Source organism: Portunus trituberculatus, chromosome 11, assembly GCF_017591435.1.
Source record: "Portunus trituberculatus isolate SZX2019 chromosome 11, ASM1759143v1, whole genome shotgun sequence".
NCBI classification, from domain to species: domain Eukaryota; kingdom Metazoa; phylum Arthropoda; class Malacostraca; order Decapoda; family Portunidae; genus Portunus; species Portunus trituberculatus.
The window spans coordinates 5,068,046-5,089,282 of record NC_059265.1 but is presented as its reverse complement, the minus strand read 5'-3'; the positions used below and the strand labels follow the sequence as shown (position 1 = coordinate 5,089,282).

At 40.7% G+C, this 21,237-nt stretch overlaps 3 long non-coding RNA genes across 3 annotated transcripts; 1 reads left to right on the top strand and 2 right to left on the bottom strand.

Annotated features, from left to right (window-relative positions):
• Window positions 1–314: 314 nt before the first annotated feature.
• On the bottom strand, window positions 315–6,155 carry LOC123502429. Its single transcript, XR_006674056.1, has 2 exons — window positions 6,024–6,155; window positions 315–487 (listed from the first exon to the last, which is right to left on the bottom strand). It is a non-coding gene; the product is annotated as an uncharacterized LOC123502429 (long non-coding RNA).
• An 823-nt stretch (window positions 6,156–6,978) lies between these two features.
• On the top strand, window positions 6,979–20,636 carry LOC123502432. The gene is made up of 3 exons (XR_006674059.1): window positions 6,979–7,062; window positions 7,643–7,770; window positions 20,578–20,636. It is a non-coding gene; the product is annotated as an uncharacterized LOC123502432 (long non-coding RNA).
• LOC123502446 lies at window positions 8,539–13,146 on the bottom strand. The gene is made up of 3 exons (XR_006674078.1): window positions 13,061–13,146; window positions 12,867–12,927; window positions 8,539–8,597 (listed from the first exon to the last, which is right to left on the bottom strand). It is a non-coding gene; the product is annotated as an uncharacterized LOC123502446 (long non-coding RNA).
• Window positions 20,637–21,237: the final 601 nt, after the last annotated feature.

The following is a 21,237-nucleotide window of genomic DNA, read 5'->3' as shown; positions in this document are numbered from 1 at the left end:
TTGATTTATTTGAGATTGTGTAAAATTATTTTAAGAAAGTTTGTCATGTTTTGAGGTCATTTAAGACAGTTTGGTAGGTTTTGAGGGCATTTTAAGACAGTTTGGTAGGTTTTGAGGGCATTTTAAGACAGTTTGTCATGTTTTGAGTAAATTTTATGAGTTTGGTAGGTTTTGAGGGCATTTTAAGACGGTTTGGGATGTTTTGAAGGCATTTTAAGATAGTTTGGGATGTTTTGAGGGCATTTTAAGACATTTTGACATGTTTTGAGGCATTTTGAGGTAGTTTGGTATTTTTTGAGGGCATTATAAGACAATTTTGGGCATGATAAGACAACTTTATTGACATTAGGAAGGGTGCATGGAGGTCACAAGATTATTGGTGTTCTGTTTGTTAATCTCCAGGCCACATACTCTCCCTGTCTCCACCACCACCTGACCACCACTCTCTCTGTGTCTTCCATGCTGCTCGCTGACAGCATTCCATCGTCTGCAAAGAATAAGTGAGTCACATTTAAAGTGTCATCTTTGAAGCACAAATTTACACTTTCTAATGTCTTTATTATTATTTTGAAAGTTATTAACCCCTTCAGTACTGGGACATATTTTTACCTTGAGGTTTGTGTACCATTAGACCATTTTGATGACATTAGGAAGGGTGTATGGAGGGCAGAGGATAAATGGCCACAGTCTTCACTATTTTAACCCCTTCAGTACTGGGACGTATTTTTACCTTGAGGTTTGTGTACCATTAGACCATTTTGATGACATTAGGAAGGGTGTATGGAGGGCAGAAGATTAATGGCCACAGTCTTCACTATTTTAACCCCTTCAGTACTGGGATGTATTTTTACCTTGAGATTTGTGTACCATTAGACCATTTTATTGACATTAGGAAGGGTGTATGGAGGTCAGAGGATAAATGGCCACAGTCTTCACTATTTTAACCCCTTCAGTACTGGGACGTATTTTTACCTTGAGGTTTGTGTACCATTAGACCATTTTATTGACATTAGGAAGGGTGTATGGAGGGCAGAGGATAAATGGCCACAGTCTTTACTATTTTAACCCCTTCAGTACTGGGGCACATTTTTACCTTGAGGTTTGTGTACCATTAGACCATTTTGATGACACTAGTAAGGGTGTATGGAGGGCAGAGGATAAATGGCCACAGTTTTCACTATTTTAACCCCTTCAGTACTGGGACGTATTTTTACCTTGAGATTTGTGTACCATTAGACCATTTTATTGACATTAGGAAGGGTGTATGGAGGGCAGAAGATTAATGGCCACAGTCTTCACTATTTTAACCCCTTCAGTACTGGGATGTTTTTTTACCTTGAGATTTGTGTACCATTAGACCATTTTATTGACATTAGGAAGGGTGTATGGAGGTCAGAGGATTAATGGCCACAGTCTTCACTATTTTAACCCCTTCAGTACTGGGAAGTATTTTTACCTTGAGGTTTGTGTACCATTAGATCATTTTGATGACATTAGAAAGGGTGTATGGAGGTCAGAAGATTAATGGCCACAGTCTTCACTATTTTAACCCCTTCAGTACTGGGGCACATTTTTACCTTGAGGTTTGTGTACCATTAGACCATTTTATTGACATTAGGAAGGGTGTATGGAGGGCAGAGGATAAATGGCCACAGTCTTCACTATTTTAACCCCTTCAGTACTGGGACGTATTTTTACCTTGAGATTTGTGTACCATTAGACCATTTTATTGACATTAGGAAGGGTGTATGGAGGGCAGAAGATTAATGGCCACAGTCTTCACTATTTTAACCCCTTCAGTACTGGGACATATTTTTACCTTGAGATTTGTGTACCATTAGACCATTTTATTGACACTAAGAAGAGTCTATGGAGATCACAAGATTAATGGCCACAGTCTTCATAATTTTAACCCCTTCAGTACTGGGAGGCATTTTTACTGTGAGTTTTGGGCGTGATTAGACAATTTTATTGACATTAGGAAGAGTCTATGGAGGTCAGAGGATTAATGGCCTGAGTTTTCACTATTTGAATCCCCACATAATAAGTTTGTGAAGCTGTATAGAATCACCAAAATAGAAAACAGAATGACTATGTATGAAAGCACGTCCTGGTAGTGAAGGGGTTAATTTGCCAAGTGTTATGGAGGCTGTATGTACATCCCCCTGCTGTCTGTCTGTCTGTCTGATGCTATTTGTTAAATTTTGACATAGAGGAAATATATTATTATAAAAAGACTGACTTTGCTTCAATCCTGCAAATGTACCATACAAGAAGTTAAGAGATTTTTGAGCCACATTTCACTGAGTGTGCAGAGATTTATCTATTTGTGTGAGGAATGTGTTCCCGAGAGCATCATGTCATGTCAAGATGGCACAAAGGTAAGCTGATTACTGACCTAAGCTGTCTGAGATGTCACTGCGAACCAAAGCATTTTATCAGAGACAGGTCTATTCGTGGGGAACCTCAGTTTCAGTAAAACACTCATTTTATCCCAAAACACACTCAAAACACCATGTAACTCCTCAAAATGCCCCAAAACACACCCAGAGCTCAATACAAACACACCCACACACACTCAATACATCCAAACCACTTAAAACACTCAATTTTATCCCAAAACATTTCAAAATGCCCCAAAACAAACTCTGAGCTCAATACAAACACACCCACACACTCAACACGCCCAAACCACTTAAAACACTCAATTTTATCCCAAAACACACTCAAAACACCATGTAACACCTCAAAATGCCCCAAAACATACTCTGAGCATTAAGGTAAGCTGATTACTGAGCTAAGCTGTCTGGGATGTCACTGAAGGAAAGCATTTTCTCAACAAGGTAAGCTGATTACTGAGCTAAGCTGTCTGGGGTGTCACTGAAGCAAAGCATTTTCTCAACAAGGTAAGCTGATTATTGAGCTAAGCTGTCTGGGGTGTCACTGAAACAAAGCATTTTCTCAACAAGGTAAGCTGATTACTTAGCTAAGCTGTCTGTCACTGAAACAAAGCATTTTCTCAACAAGGTAAGCTGATTACTGAGCTAAGCTGTCTTGTCACTGAAGCAAAGCATTTTCTCAACAAGGTAAGCTGATTACTGAGCTAAGCTGTCTGGGGTGTCACTGAAGCAAAGCATTTTCTCAACAAGGTAAGCTGATTACTGAGCTAAGCTGTCACAATTGTATCGTCATTGGGCATTATCATTTTATACTTCTACATGCATTCTAATATCATTCTTCCATTTCCATCTGGCTTTTGTGTTCCTTTGAATCACGTGGCCATTCAAGTCCCAGATTGTAAGCAGTGGATGTTGTGCATTAGTCTCTATGATCTTCTCAATTTCCAGTTTGATAGTACCATTCCTTAGTTTATCATCTACACTAAAGTACACTACAGTTATGTTAACCTCCATCCCTTAACCCCTTCAGTACTGGGACACATTTTACCTTCAGATTTGTGTGCCATTAGACCATTTTATTGACATTAGGAAGGGTGTATGGAGGCAGAAGATTAATGGCCACAGTCTTCACTATTTTAACCCCTTCAGTACTGGGACACATTTTTACCTTGAGATTTGTGTACCATTAGACCATTTTATTGACATTAGGAAGGGTGTATGGAGGCAGAAGATTAATGGCCACAGTCTTCACTATTTTAACCCCTTCATTACTGGGACACATTTTATCTTCAGATTTGTGTGCCATTAGACCATTTTATTGACATTAGGAAGGGTGTATGGAGGGCAGAAGATTAATGGCCACAGTCTTCACTATTTTAACCCCTTCAGTACTGGGACACATTTTACCTTGAGATTTGTGTACCATTAGACCATTTTATTGACATTAGGAAGGGTGTATGGAGGGCAGAAGATTAATGGCCACAGTCTTCACTATTTTAACCCCTTCAGTACTGGGACACATTTTTACCTTGAGATTTGTGTACCATTAGACCATTTTATTGACATTAGGAAGGGTGTATGGAGGCAGAAGATTAATGGCCACAGTCTTCACTATTTTAACCCCTTCAGTACTGGGACACATTTTTACCTTGAGATTTGTGTGCCATTAGACCATTTTATTGACATTAGGAAGGGTGTATGGAGGCAGAAGATTAATGGCCACAGTCTTCACTATTTTAACCCCTTCAGTACTGGGACACATTTTTACCTTGAGATTTGTGTACCATTAGACCATTTTATTGACATTAGGAAGGGTGTATGGAGGCAGAAGATTAATGGCCACAGTCTTCACTATTTTAACCCCTTCAGTACTGGGACACATTTTTACCTTCAGATTTGTGTGCCATTAGACCATTTTATTGACATTAGGAAGGGTGTATGGAGGCAGAAGATTAATGGCCACAGTCTTCACTATTTTAACCCCTTCAGTACTGGGACACATTTTTACCTTGAGATTTGTGTGCCATTAGACCATTTTATTGACATTAGGAAGGGTGTATGGAGGCAGAAGATTAATGGCCACAGTCTTCACTATTTTAACCCCTTCAGTACTGGGACACATTTTTACCTTGAGATTTGTGTACCATTAGACCATTTTATTGACATTAGGAAGGGTGTATGGAGGCAGAAGATTAATGGCCACAGTCTTCACTATTTTAACCCCTTCAGTACTGGGACACATTTTACCTTGAGATTTGTGTACCATTAGACCATTTTATTGACATTAGGAAGGGTGTATGGAGGCAGAAGATTAATGGCCACAGTCTTCACTATTTTAACCCCTTCAGTACTGGGACACATTTTACCTTGAGATTTGTGTACCATTAGACCATTTTATTGACATTAGGAAGGGTGTATGGAGGCAGAAGATTAATGGCCACAGTCTTCACTATTTTAACCCCTTCAGTACTGGGACACATTTTTACCATGAGATTTGTGTACCATTAGACCATTTTATTGACATTAGGAAGGGTGTATGGAGGCAGAAGATTAATGGCCACAGTCTTCACTATTTTAACCCCTTCAGTACTGGGACACATTTTACCTTGAGATTTGTGTACCATTAGACCATTTTATTGACATTAGGAAGGGTGTATGGAGGCAGAAGATTAATGGCCACAGTCTTCACTATTTTAACCCCTTCAGTACAGGGAAACATTTTTATTGACATTAGGAAGGGTGTATGGAGGGCAAAAGATTAATGGCCACAGTCTTCACTATTTTAACCCCTTCAGTACTGGGACACATTTTTACCTTGAGATTTGTGTACCATTAGACCATTTTATTGACATTAGGAAGGGTGTATGGAGGGCAGAAGATTAATGGCCACAGTCTTCACTATTTTAACCCCTTCAGTACAGGGAAACATTTTTACCTTGAGATTTGTGTGCCATTAGACCATTTTATTGACATTAGGAAGGGTGTATGGAGGACAGAAGATTAATGGCCAGTCTTCACTATTTTAACATCTTCATTACTGGGACACATTTTTACCTTCAGAGTGACTAACTTTACCGATTAGAGAGAGAGAGAGAGAGAGAGAGAGGCTTAGTGACATATCCAGCCCTAACATTGTCAAGCCACACCATAAGACACCGCCAAGCTCCTCTGAAGTGACGGGTTGTGTGTCTAACCTTCATCAATAGAGTATAGTTGAAGTTGTTATTGTTTTAAGGTTCCAGTGAGAGATTAACAACATTTCTAAATTATTAACAGCAGGAACACTCTACCTAGTCACCTCTGTGGCCTTCAGAGAGAGAGAGAGAGAGAGAGAGAGAGAGAGAGAGAGAGAGAGAGAGAGAGAGAGATAATTTTACATAAAACAGCACCCCCGCCCCCCACACACACACATTAACCCTCATAGTAATAATAATAACACTGCTGCTCCTGCTACTACTACTACTACTCGCTCCTCTTTTGTCCCTGCTATGCATTTGAGGCGCGCAGCAGCAGCAGAAAACAGTGAGAATTGAAGGAAATGTTGGGGCGGGCTGTGGGTGTGGGTGAGGTGGGCGGCGGGCGGTGTTAACTGGGGTACATATACACAACCATCGCCTTATTTACCACAGTAATGGCTATTTATCTAGTGTGGTGGTTGATTCTGGCTTTGCTTCACTCTCTGGGTCTGGAAACACAGGGGGAGTGGAAGCAGACATTGCTGGACTGTCCATGGGGAAGGCAGGGTGAGGCGCCCCCGTGGGTTCAATATTGACGTAGATAATTCATTTAAAAAATCGCCACAAGAAAAACGGCTCCCAGACTAGTATACACTACACTTTTAGGCGCGATAAATAGTGTAACTAATAATCAAAATATAATATTCCTACCGGGTGGTTTTTTTATTGAAAGCGGTGGAAAGGAAGGTGTTTGTGTCCAATTAACGGGTGACAAACACACCACAATGTCGAGATGGAAAGCTCACCCAAACTACGTTATATTACATTTTCTGAATAACACAAATTTTCGCTTTCCAGCCGAATAAAGAAAACACAGATTCTTTGTCATATAAAGATTTTTGTTTTCTATTTTGTTACCATTCAAAATTTTGAAATTGAAAATACGAATAGGTAGACTAAACTTTATGGAATATTGTTACTTGAATCATGTTTTTTATATCTTTTAAGTGTTATATCAAGCACCAAAACAATCCTAGGCGTGCTAAAAAAAAAAACGTTATATTCCTTGCAGTGACTTTAACGTTATTTTTTCAGTAAACCAAAACACAGCTGGACACGATTCTATTGTAGTTTAGAAATTAGTTTACTTTACTAATAACAAATCAGATATCAGAAAAGTGCCAACTTCACTAATTAAGTAGAAATATTTCAATCTTTACGGCGAAATATGTTTTTTATGAAGATTTGTGAGTGACCCCAACACCCCCATTTCGGTTTTGGGAATATAATATACATGTTATTTTCATTTTTCTTTACCATTTCATATTTAATTATTTTATTTCAATGTTATTTTGAATTTTATAAGAAGTTTGAGTGATAGAGGAAGTGTATACAATGATGTCGACATTTTGCGTAGAAGAAGAAGGAGAAGATCCACCATTGCTAGCTCTTTTGAGATTTACAGTTTTTGAACATTTGTGGAGCAGGTGAGTTATTCCCAAGTGTGTGCGTGTACATGCTTATTATCTAAAGTATGTAGAGTTAGTGAGACGTGCCAATTAAGGTGAAAAAAGTCTGGTAAAGTGAAAATAAGTGCGTCTTTATAAGCAAACTTTTGGGTTTTGTTGCCTCATATTTGTGGTGGTCATTCCTGCCCTCCTACGACTTGTCACGCCCTCATATTGCCTCCATAGATAGCTTATGCACCCATACACCTCCCATGCGCGGGATAGTTTGATAGTTGAAGCGGTTACTGAGATATGGTGGTGTTCTTGTGTTAGGCAGTGTCCGCCATCCTGCCTTCCACATCGGCCCTCTCTGTGTTAACTATTTTCAGTTTTTCTTATTTACTACGCCTTGTCACGCCCCATATTGCCTCCGTAGATAGTTTGTGGATCCATACACCTCCCATATGCGTGATAGTTTGATAGTTGAAGTGGTTAGTGAGATATGGTGGTGTTATAGTGTGGTAGGCAGTGTCCTTCACCCTTTCCTACGCCTTGTCACGCCTCATTTATACTATTACTACCACCACCACCACTACTACAACAACTACCACTATTCCAGAGGTGCACCATGGCTTGCCACAATATCACAATGGGTTCTTGGAGAGCCGCTGCTGTTGACTTGCTGCATGTCTCCTCTCTGCGGCAAAACTCCACAAATACTCCACTCACCAAGTTCCAGAGGGAGAGGTGAGTGTGTGTGGGTGTGGGAAAGGTGTCCTCAGGTGTGCTGTGAGTGTGTGTGTGTGTAAGTGTGTTTTTTGTACGTTTTTGTAATGTCAACTATAGCTACCTATGTATAGTGTTTATTTATTTTTTTTTTGGTGTGGGTTGGCTAGGGTAAACTTATTGTGGGCGTTTTCCAGGTGTGATTTAAGGGTTGTTTGTGGAGTGTGTGTGTGTGTGTGATGCAATATTTTTAGGTAATTTTGGTGCGTTTTGGTTAGGTAATGTTTGTCTTGTTTCCTCCACATCTCCCTCCACAGGTTACCTCCAGGCTTTTCCTTCAGTAAACTATTTCCTCCATGTTTCCTCCACCTTCCCTCCAATTTTGAGTCTCCTATCTCACTTCTATCATAGTCAAAATAGTACTTTTCTAAATCTCACTTCAAAACCTGACAATTTTTCTCATTTTTCCCTCCACCATCTCCTTTTCTTTTTTCCATATTTTATTTTAAGGCTACTTAAGGGTGTTTAAGACAGTTTTTAACTATTTTAGGCTATGTTAGGGTGTTTTAAGGGTGTTTCAAGATATTTACAGTACATGCACACACCATCGCTCCATCAGTGCTTCATCTACTCGCTTTGTGTGTTTTTTATGATTCAGTGACAAAGTGACTAACTGTTTTCAGGGACACTGGGTACGGTGGCTTGGGGGGAGGGACCGTGTGGCCTGAGGGGAGGGGTGGTGGCCGGCGGGCAGTGTGTTACTGACCAGTGTGGTGTAATGGTGTTGTCATTGTCACCCTTGAGGGATTCTGAGGGTGAGCTGGCTCTATTAGATGAATTACAGGATTCTGAGGACAATGAGAGTCAATCAGAAGGACTCATTAGTGACTCACATGAGGAATATTTGCCAGAAAAGGACAGTGAGGCCAGGAGCTCCCAGGAAGAAAGTGATGGAAGCAGTGAGGATGACAATTAAGGGAGATGGAAAGCATATATGTTGATTTAGAAGAGTGTACGGTTTAAATGTGGACATGGAAGTGGGAGAATGAGAATTAATGGAGATGAAAAGTATATATGTTGATTTAGAAGAGTGTATGGTTTTAAATGTGGACATGGAAGTGTGAACGATTAGAATTAATGGAGATTGAAAGCATATATGTTGATTTAGAAGAGTGTACAGTTTGAAATGTGGTCATGGAAGTGTGGAGGATGAGAAATTAAGAGAGATGAAAGCATATGTGTTGATTTAGAAGAGTGTACAGTTTAAAATGTTGACATGGAATTATGGAGGATGACAATTGAGGGAGATGGAAAGCATATATGTTGATTTAGAAGAGTGTATGGTTTTAAATGTCAACATGGAAGCAGTGAGGATGACAATTATTTATGAAGAGTAGGCAGTAGTCACCTGCCGCCCGGTGGAATACTCCAGGAGAGGTACTTACGGGGATGTAGGCAGTGCTGCAGACTGAGTGATTCCCGTGTCCTCTCTTCCCGGTTCCCTTTGTGGTCTCATTTATACAATTGAGCAGCTGCAGCCTGCCCTCTAAAGACAACTTCTACTACTTCCTACACTACACTACAACACCTTACACTTTTACACTCTCTTCAAATCAAAATTTAATAATGGCTTCACCACGCCCTGCCTCGGAGTCCCCTCTGGGAGGGACCATAAATGTCCCCAGGTCGGACTGCCCTCTGCTGTCGACCTTGGGTGTCTTGACACTTCATCTAATACTTTCACTATCAATTTCTGCAACATTCGTGGCCTTCGTTCTAATTTTCAATCTGTGGAACACCACCTCTCCTCTACTAAACCTCATCTTCTCTTCCTAACGAAACACAGTTGTCTGTGACTACTGACAGCAGCCCCTTTTCTGTTCCTCCTACTTGCTCTATCCTCATTTTCAATCCAAAGCTGGATGTTGCGCATACGTGCGTAACGACACCACTTGCTCTCGTGCCCACAATCTTGAATCTTCAGAATTTTCTACCATCTGGCTAAGACTTCAATGTCACTCTCTAACTAAATTCATCTGTGCTGTATACCTCTCACCTAATTCCTCTGACTATGTAAAATTCTTTGACTATTTGACTTCCAAGGTGGAGCACATCTTATCTCACTTTCCTTTGCTGAGATCTCCATTTTAGGGATTTCAATGTTCACCACCAGCTTTGGCTTTCATCTTCTTTCACTGACCAACCTGGTGAACAAACCTTCAACTTTGCTATCCTTCATGACCTAGAGCAGCTAGTGAAGTTCCCTACCCGTATTCCTGACCGCCTTGGAGACACGCCCAACATTCTTGATCTTTTCCTAACCTCCAACCCTTCTGCTTACTCTGTTAAACTTTCCTCTCCGTTGGGCTCCTCCGACCACAATCTAATTTCCGTTACCAGTTCTATCACTCCAGTGCAGCCTCAGGACCCGCCTAAGCGGAGGTGCTTCTGGCATTTTAACTCTGCTAAGTGGAAGGAACTAAGGCAGTACTATTCTGATTTCCTTGGGATGATTATTGTTTTCATGTCAGAGATCCTTCTCTTTGTGCCGAGCGCATAACAGAGGTGATTATCTCTGGCATGGAGCTATACATTCCTCATACTTTCTCTAACCCTAAAGCTAAAAAGCCTTGGTTTAACTCTGCTTGTTCTCGTGCTGTCAATGATAGAGGCGGCTCACAAACGGTTCCGTAGCCATCCAACTGCTGAAACTCATGCCCTATATATTTCTGCCCGTAATCATGCCAAATCTATTCTCCAACTTACTAAAAACTCTTTCATCAATAGAAAATGTCAAAGTCTTTCCAATTCTAACTCCTCTCGAGATTTCTGGCATCTAGCCAATAATATCTCTAACAACTTTACTTCTTCGTCTTTCCTCCTTTACTTCATCCAGATGGCTCTACAGCTGTCTCTTCTTTTTCTAAAGCTGAACTCTTCGCTCAAACCTTTGCTACCAACTCAACTTTGGATGATTCTGGGCATATTCCTCCTACTCCTCCACCCTCTGACTACTTCATCCCTAAAATTAAAATTCTTTATAAAGACGTTTTCCTGGCCCTCTCTGGCCTTGATTCTCGGAAGGCTTACGGTCCGGATGGAGTCCCTCCTGTTGTTCTCAAAACTGTGCTTCCGAACTCACTCACTGCCTGGTCAAACTCTTTCATCTGTGTCTCTACTTCTATTTATCCTTCTTGCTGGAAGTTTGCTCACATTCAACCTGTCCCTAAAAAGGTGACCACTCCAATCCTTCTAACTACCGCCCTATAGCTTTGATTTCCTGCCTTTCTAAAGCCTTTGAGTCTATCCTTAATAGGAAGATAATGAGGCATCTATCAGCTCACAACCTTCTCTCTGATTGCCAGTATGGTTTCCGTAAAGGCAGATCTACTGGTGATCTTCTTACTTTCCTAACTGAATCTTGGTCATCCTCTTTTAGGGACTTCGGTGAAACCTTTGCTGTCGGCCTTGACATATCGAAAGCCTTCGATAGAGTCTGGCACAAATCTTTAATTTCTAAACTACCCTCCTACGGATTCTATCCTTCTCTCTGTACCTTCATCTCCAGTTTCCTTTCCGATCGTTCTATTGCTGCTGTAGTAGACGGTCACTGTTCTTCCCTAAAACTATCAACAGTGGTGTTCCACAGGGTTCTGTCCTATCACCCACTCTCTTTCTATTATTCATCAATGATCTCCTAAATCTGACTCAATGCCCTATCCACTCCTATGCTGATGATACCACCCTGCATTATTCAACAGCGTTCAACAGACGCCCAACCCAACAACAATTAAATGACTCAAGGCGAGATGCTATAGGACGCCTAACTTCTGATCTTTCACTTGTTTCTGATTGGGGCAGAGAAAACCTGGTTTTGTTCAATGCCTCAAAAACTCAATTTCTACAACTATCTACTCGACATAACCTTCCAGACAACTATCCTCTCTTCTTCAATAACACTCAACTTCCCTCTCCTCTACATTAAACACACTCGGTCTATCCTTCACTAAAAATCTAAACTGGAAATTTCACATCTCTACTCTTGCTAAATCAGCTTCCAAGAAGTTAGGTGTCCTATGGCGTCTTCGTCCATTTTCTCTCCTCCCAGCTGCTTGCTCTGTACAAGGGCCTTATCCGCCCGTGTATGGAGTATGGCTCTCATGTCTGGGGATCCACACACAGCTTTACTAAACAAGGTGGAATCTAAAGCTTTTCGTCTTATCAACTCTTCTCCTCTAACTGACTGTCTTGATTCTTTAAGTCACCGCCGCAATGTTGCATCTTTATCTGTCTTCTACCGCTGTTTTCATGCTGTCTGCTCTTCTGAACTTGCTAACTGCATGCCTTCCCCCCTCCTGCGGCCTCGCTGCACAAGACTCTCTACTTCTTCTCATCCCTATTCTGTCCATCTTCCTAATGCAAGAGTTAACCAGTATCTTCACTCCTTCATTCCCTACACTGGTAAACTCTGGAACTCTCTACCTGTGTCTGTATTTCCACCTGCCTATGACTTAAACTCTTTCAAAGAGGAGTGTCAAGACACCTCTTACGTTAACTGGACCCTCCTTTTAGATTTTTTTGTTTTTTCTCTTTCTACTTTCATCTTAACAGGGCCTGGCAACCAGCGGGATTTTTTTTTTTCCAACACTTTGTTTGCCCTTGGCCAGTGCCCTTGTAATGTTTAAGAGATGGAAAGTATATATGTTGATTTAGAAGAGTGTACAGTTTTAAATGTGGACATGGAAGTGTGGAGGATGACAATTAATGGAGATGGAAAGCATGTATGTTGATTTAGAAGAGTGTACAGTTTTAAATGTGGACACAAGTGTGGAGGATGAGAATTAAGAGATGAAAGTATATATGTTGATTTAGAAGAGTGTACAGTTTTAAATGTGGACATGGAAGTGTGGAGGATGAGGATTAAGAGAGATGAAAGTATCTATGTTGATTTAGAAGAGTGTAAGGTTTAAAATGTTGACATGGAAGTGTGGAGGATGACAATTAGAGAGATAGAAAGCATTTATGTTGATTTAGAAGAGTGTACAGTTTTAAATGTCAACACAAAAGCAGTGAGGATAAGAATTAAGGGAGATGGAAAGCATAGATGTTGACAGTACCTTGGCATGTGACTGGCCATGTGTGCTGAAGGGCAGGAGATCCGCACTTCAAGCAGGAATGCTGGAAAGAATGAAAAAAGAAAAGAAAAGAAAAATTAGGTTGCTTATCAACAATAATGAGATGATGAGTGAATGTATCCAAGATTATTTATAGAAGCCAGTAAATATTGGTACAGAATGAATAACCAACATACTTGAAATGCAAGTTGCAAAATTGATCTCTGCATGTGTCACCAGATCAGTGGTGGGGCAGGTGGGCCATGTTTCTGGCAGGATTGCTGAAAAAAGGTGGTTAATCAACAGTAATGAGATACTAATGCATGATAAGTAGACATATCCAAGATCAAATACAGTAAAGCCAGTATATATTGGTACAAAATAATCAACATACTTGAAATGCAAGTTGCAGAATTCATCTCGATACAGGCGACCCGGATTTTGTCGAGCAGCTGGAAGTGGTGGCACTTCTTGTACGAAGTCGTGCTGCTGCTCTTCAAAGTCAGGGTGGCCTGCATCAATAGGAATAGGAATATTCCTGTCTTTACATATATTGTGCAACATAGCACAAACATGCACCATCTTGCACACCTTCAATGGTGGGCTGACCCGGACCTCACTGTGCAAGACATGAAATCGGTGTTTCAGCTGCCCAGTGCCTCTTTGGACAACACTGCGTGTCTGCTTGTGAACCCTGAAAGAAAACATCAATGATAATAACAGCCATCATATACCATTAACCTGTCAATATGATGGGGACAATCAAAATTCTATCCAGGTGTTGTTGTATTAAATTATTTTCATGATTTATTTTTCTTGCTCTACAAACCAATATGTATTAGTAGGAACTGTGGCACTGTCCAAATGAAGTGGTCCCTCCAGTTTTCCTCGTTTCCCAGCTCCACCCTCACAGCTCTCACTCAGCCGACATGACATCTATTGAAAATATGATAACCAAAACATTGAAGTAATGCAGTTCACAACCTGCACAGTGGGACATCTTGCCTCAAACTGAATTCAAATTCATACCGCAAGTCTCAAGGCCACCGTGATTGGTTGAATAAATTATGATTTTTTTTTTCATTGGCTGCCAGTTCACTTTCAAACGGAAGTAACCAATCAGCGGAAACAATAGCTCAAACAAAACGAGTCACTAATGTTGGCCCGCACGCTAGCCGCTGCCCTGGGTCGAGCAGCTCTCGCGCCAGTCTGTCTCTGTTCTATTGACTCGGGAGTGAGATCGCCAAAATACGATTAAATTTTTGAAATTTGGTATCACCATTATAAATAGGTTGCGCCTTATAAATATGGGATTAAAAATACTCGTAATGAGGAGCTCTATCTCATGAGGTGGGTAAAAAACATTTAGTGGAATGTGGTGAAACACTGGAATAATACCGTTTTTTGTATGTTTTGTAATGTCAACTATAGCTACCTATGTATAGTATTTATTGTTTTTTGGTGTGGGTTGGCTAGGGTAGACTTATTGTGGGTGTTTTCCAGGTGTGATTTAAGGGTTGTTTGTGGAGTGCAGGTGTGTGTGTGTGTGTGTATGTATTTACCTAGTTGTAGTTTTACAGGGCCTGGGCTTTATGCTCGTGTGGTCCCGTCTCCATATCTAGACTTATCTAATTTTTCTTTAAAACTATGTACACTCTTTGCTGACACCACTTCCTCACTCAAACTGTTCCAAGTCTCAACACATCTTTGCGGGAAACTAAATTTTTTAACATCTCTCAGACATCGTCCCTTCCTTAGTTTCTTACTATGCGATCTTGTGCTTCTAAAGTCATATTCTTCTCTCAGGATCAGTTTCTCATTATCCACTTCATCCATTCCGTTAATCAATTTATAAACTTGTATCAGATCCCTCTCTCTCTTCTCTGCTCCAAGGTTGGTAGATCCATTGCCTTTAGTCTCTCCTCATATGCCATCCCTTTAAATTCTGGAACCATTCTTGCAGCCATTTTTGTAGTCTCTCTAATTTTCTTATGTGTTTTTTTTATGGGAGTCCACACAACTCCTGCATATTCCAATCTAGGTTTTATTTTAGTACTTATCAATTTCTTCATCATTTCCTTGTCCATATAGTGAAATGCTACTCCAATATTCCTTAGCAAATTATACGTCTCTCTGAAAATTCTATCAATATGGCTTGTGTGTGTGTGTGTGTGTGTGTGTGTGTGTGTGTGTGTGTGTGTTTTGTTGCTTGATGCAATATTTTTAGGTAATTTTTGGTGCGTTTTGGTTAGGTAATGTTTGTCTTGTTTCTTCCATATCTCCCTCCACAGGTCCTCCTGGCTTTTCCTTCAGTAGACTATTTCCTCCATGTTTCCTCCACCTTCCCTCCAATTTTGAGTCTCCTATCTCACTTCTATCATAGTCAAAATAGTACTTTTCTAAATCTCACTTCAAAACCTGACAATTTTTCTCATTTTTCCCTCCACCACCTCCTTTTCTTTCCTCCATATCTCCTCCACACACCAAGCTGTGTACTGTGCTGGTGTGTGCAGGTGTGGAAAGGTTTCTGCAGGTGTGTGTGTGTGTGTACATGTGGTGTGTGTGTAAATGTGTTGTTTGTTGTGTAAACTATATTTTTTGGGTGTGTTTTTTTTGCATTTTCCAGTGTTTGCAAAGGGTTGTTTGTGGTTTGCTGGTGTGTGCAGGTGTGGGAATGGTGTGTGCTGGTGTGCTGTGTGTTTGGTGAGTGTGGGGTGTGTGAAAGCATGTTTTTCTTACAATTTTGTCTCATAAACCTCAATTTTTTCACTTGATTTAGAAGAGTGTGCAGTTTTAAATGTGGACATAAAAGTGTGGACGATGAGAATTAATGGAGATTGAAAGCATAGGTGCATTTCCATTGTGTTTTAACGGGCTAAAGAAGGCATTATGGGTATCTCCTATCTCAAAGCCCACCAACTATTTGACTGCTAGTGTTCTTATTGATGTAGTGATAATTACTCCTGCAGTGTATCACTTGTGTCACTATGTATCTTGTATTATCAATTCACTTATTCACTTATTCTCTATGTGTCACTGTCAAGCACTTCACTTACTTACCCACTGCTTCAATAACACTCTGAATTTATGGCCTCCGCACACTGAAACACTAAGGTCTCTCTCTCTCTCTCTCTCTCTCTCTCTCTCTCTCTCTCTCTCTCTCTCTCTCTCTCTCTCTCTCTCTCTCTCTCTCTCTCTCTCATATTAATCCAGTTTTATTTATTTCAGATTGTGTTAAAAATATGGAGAAAGACGGACCAAGGCAAGAGGAGGAGGAGGAGGAGGAAGAGGAAGAGAAGAAGAAGAAGAAGAAGAAGAAGGAAGAGGTGGAGGAATATGAGAAGAGGAGGAGAAGAAGAAAGAGAGAAAAGAAAAGGTAAAATAATAAATATTGTCATTTCATAAAGTTTTGCTATTTCAATCTCTCTCTCTCTCTCTCTCTCTCTCTCTCTCTCTCTCTCTCTCTCTCTCTCTCTCTCTCTCTCTCTCTCTCTCTCTCTCTCTCTCTCTCTCTCTCTCTCTCTCTCTCCTCCTCCTCCTCCTCCTCCTCCTCCTCCTCCTCCTCCTCCTCCTCCTCCTCCTCCTCCTCCTCCTCCTCCTCCTCCTCCTCCTCCTCCTCCTCCTCCTCCTCCTCCTCCTCCTCCTCCTCCTCCTCCTCCTCCTCCTCCTCCTCCTCCTCCTCCTCCTCCTCCTCCTCCTCCTCCTCCTCCTCCTCCTATTACTATCCTATTACTATCCCAGTGTGACCTGTGTGACCTCTGACCTTTGCTGCAGGACTCCTTGGACTGGGACTTCACTGTGACCCGAGAGGAGGTGGCCACTCAATGCTGAGGTCACACGGCTCCCTTCCTTATGCAGGTCAGTGGTGTGGTGTGTGTGTGTGGGAGGTGTGGTTGGTTGGGCTGGGTAAGATTTTGAAGCATTTTTTAAGGGTATTTTAAGACAGTTTGACATATTTCAGGGCAATTTAAGACAGTTTGACATGCTTTGAGGGCAATTTAAGACAGTTTGGCATATTTTGAGGGTATTTTGAGAAGTTTGACATATTTTATGGCCATATTGAGACAGTTTGGCATGTTTTGAGAGCATTTTGAGACAGTTTGACATGTTTTGAGGGCATTTTAAGACATTTTGGAGGGCATATTGAGACAGTTTGGTTTTGAGTGTATATTAAGACAATTTTGGAGGTTTTTAGGGAAATTGAAGACAGTTTGGCAGATTTGGAGGGCATATTAAGGTAGTTTGTTATGTTTTGAGGGAAATTTGAGACAGTTTAGCTGGTTTTGAGGCCATGTTAAAATAGTTTGTCATATTTTGAAGACATTTTAAGACAGTTTGGCATGTTCTAAGGGCATATTAAGACAGTTTGACATGTTTTCAGGGCATATTAAGAGAGTTTGGCAGATTTTGAGTGCAATTTAAGAAAGTTTGGCAGGTTTTGATGGCATTTTTAAGACAATTTGGCAGGTTCTGATGTCATTTTAAGACCCACTGCTTCAATAACACTCTGAATTTATGGCCTCCACACACTGAAACACTAAGGTCTCTCTCTCTCTCTCTCTCTCTCTCTCTCTCTCTCTCTCTCTCTCTCTCTCTCTCTCTCTCTCTCTCTCTCTCTCTCTCTCATGTTTTGAGGACATTTTAACCCTTGGCTTACGGTGGACGAATTTATTTTCCGTTCCTACTCACGGGTAATTTTGAAATATCAGAAATATCAGTTGGTTTCAGTCACTATATGATCCAGTAATTCATTATTGAGTAATGCCAAGAAATAATGACACAGCCCCGCGCCAATCTTCAAATGTCAAACAGGAAAAATCATGATTACCGATACGATCGCCGTCTCTCTGGACGGAACAATTTTATCATATATGTACGATCACCGTAAGCCAAGAAGGGTTAAGATAGTTTATCAGGTTTTGAGGACATTTTAACACCTCCTCCTCCTCCTCCTCCTCCTCCTCCTCCTCCTCCTCCTCCTCCTCCTCCTCCTCCTCCTCCTCCTCCTATGCTAATACTATTACTATTATTACTATCCCAGTGTGACCTGTGTGACCTCTGACCTTTTGCCACAGGATTCCCTGGACTGCGACTTCACTGTGACCCCAGAGGAGGTGGCCACTCAACGCTGAGGTCACACGGCTCCCTTCCTTATGCAGGTCAGTGGTGTGGTGTGTGGTGTGGGGAGGTGTGGTTGGGTTAGGTGGGTTGAGTTGGAGTGGGTAAAATTTTGAAGCCATTTTTAGGCAGTTTGGCATGTTTGGAGGGTATTTTAAACAGTTTGGCATATTTTAAGGACATTTTAGACAGTTTGGCATGTTTTGAGGGTATTTTGAGACAGTTTGGCATGTTTTGAGGATATTTGAAAATAGTTTGGCATGTTTTATGGCCATATTGACATGTTTTGAGGGCATTTTGAGACTGACATGTTTTGAGGGCATTTTAATACAGATACAGTTTGGAGGGCATATTAAGACAGTTTGGTATGTTTTGAGGACAATTTAAGACAGTTTGCCAGGTTTTGAGGCCATTTGAAGACAGCTTGGCAGGTTTTGAGGGCATATTAAAACAGTTTGTTATGCTTTGAGGGGAATTTAAGACAGTTTTGCAGGGTTTGAGGACACTGTAAGACAGTTTGGCAAGTTTTGATGACATTTTAAGACAGTTTGGCATGTTTTAAGGGTATTTAAGACAGTTTGACATGTTTTGAGACAGTTTGGCATATTTCAGGGCAATATAAGACAGTATGGCATGCTTTGAGGGCAATTTAAGAGTTTGGCATATTTTGAGGGTATTTTGAGACAGTTTGACATATTTTATGGCCATATTGAGACAGTTTGGCATGTATTGAGAGCATTTTGAGACAGTTTGACATGTTTTGAGGGCATTTTAAGACAGTTTCGAGGGCATATTGAGACAGTTTGGTATGTTTTGAGGGTATGTTAGGTAAATTTTGGAGGTTTTTAGGGAAATTGAAGACAGTTTGGCAGATTTGGAGGGCATATTAAGGCAATTTGTTATGTTTTGAGGGAAATTTGAGACAGTTTAGCTGGTTTTGAGGCCATTTAAAATAATTTGGCATGTTTTGAAGACATTTTAGACAGTTTGGCATGTTTTAAGGGCATATTAAGACAGTTTGACATGTTTTCATGGCATATTAAGAGAGTTTGGCAGATTTTGAGTTCAATTTAAGAAAGTTTGGCAGGTTTTAATGGCATCTTTCACACCACTAGTTCTTGCATCTAGCACGCCACATTCTCTCCAGGAACTCTTTCACAGCCTCAATCATCCTTCCATTCATCTCCCCACATAGTCCCAGCAGCACCACCATCCATTCCCTTCCTGTCATCTCCACTCGCTCCCACTTCACAGCTAATCCACCCAGCTGATTTGACGTCACATATATGAAGCCACGCTATTGGAGAGAGAGAGAGAATATGAAAATGCAGAAGAGAAATGAGAGGAGAGAGAGAGAATGAAAATGATAAGAGAGACTAGAGAGAATATGAGAGAATAGGAAAGAGAAAGAATAAGAGAGAGAGAGAGAGAGAGAGAGAGAGAATATGGTAACGAATAAGGCAGCGTTTCTCAATCTTTTTAGCCTTGCGTAACCCTTCAAATACATGACATGTCTCAAGGAACCCCTACACAAAAACAAAATTATATACCATATATTTCTCTTTTAATGTGATGTCAAATCTGCTGGGTGGAGGAACTGCGAAGGGGGAGCCGGGAATCGAGGCGAGCGCATGGGATGGTTTCTCGGGGACAGTGCCGAAGAGTGTATGGTTTTAAATGTGGACATGGAAGTGTGGAGGATGAGAAGTGGCCAGGCAGCCCTGCACTGCATGCTTCCCTCCATACTTTCTCTGTCTTATCTGATCCCTTTCCTGACATGTCAAACTGTCTCAAAATGCTCTCAATACATGCCAAACTGTCTCAATATGGCCATAAAATATGTCAAACTGTCTCAAAATACCCTCAAAATATGCCAAACTCTTAAATTGCCCTTAAAGTATGCCATACTGTCTTAAATTGCCCTGAAATATGCCAAACTGTCTCAAAATACCCTCAAAACATGTCAAACTGTCTTAAAATACCCTTAAAAAATGCCAAACTGTCTTAAAATGTCATCAAAACATACCAAACTGTCTTACAGTGTCCTCAAACCCTGCCAAACTGTCTTAAATTCCCCTCAAAGCATAACAAACTGTCTTAATATGCCCTCAAAACCTGCCAAGTTGTCTTCAAATGGCCTCAAAACCTGGCAAACTGTCTTAAATTGTCCTCAAAACATACTAAACTGTCTTAATATGCCATCCAAACTGTATCTGTATTAAAATGCCCTCAAAACATGTCAGTCTCAAAATACCCTCAAAACATGTCAATATGGCCATAAAACATGTCAAACTATTTTCAGATATACTCAAAACATGCCAAACTGTCTCAAAATACCCTCAAAACATGCCAAACTGTCTAAAATGTCACTTCACTTATTCACTTATTCTCTATGTGTCACTGTCAAGCACTTCACTTACTTACCCACTGCTTCAATAACACTCTCAATTTATGTATGGCCTCCGCACACTGAAACACTAAGGTCTCTCTCTCTCTCTCTCTCTCTCTCTCTCTCTCTCTCTCTCTCTCTCTCTCTCTCTCTCTCTCTCTCTCTCTCTCTCTCTCTCTAAATTTAATCCAGTTTTATTTATTTCAGATTGTGTTAAGAATATGGAAAAAGACGGACCAAGGCAAGAAGAGGAGGAGGAAGAGGAAGAAGAAGAAGAAGAAGAAGAAGAAGGAAGATGTGGAGGAATATGAGAAGAAGAGGAGGAGAAGAAGAAAAGAGAGAAAAAGAAAAGGTAAAATAATAAATATTGTCATTTCATAAAGTTTTTGCTATTTCAATTCTCTCTCTCTCTCTCTCTCTCTCTCTCTCTCTCTCTCTCTCTCTCTCTCTCTCTCTCTCTCTCTCTCTCTGATATTAATCCAGTTTTATTTATTTCAGATTGTGTTAAGAATGTGGAGAAAGATAGACCAAGGCAAGAGGAAGAAGAGGAGGAGTAGGAGGAAGAAGGAAGAGGTGGAGGAGGAGGAAGAAAGAAGAGGTGTTGGAAGATGAGAAGAGGAGGAGAAGAAGAAAAGATTAAAAAAGAAAAGGTAAAATAATAAATATTGTCATTTTATAAAGTTTTGTTATCTCTCTCTCTCTCTCTCTCTCTCTCTCTCTCTCTCTCTCTCTCTCTCTCTCTCTCTCTCTCTCTCTCTCTCTCTCTCTCTCTCTCCTCCTTCCTCCTTCCTTCCTTCCTTCCTTCCTTCCTTCCTTCCTTCCTTCCTTCCTTCCTTCCTTCCTTCTTCCTTCTCCTTCTTTCTTTCT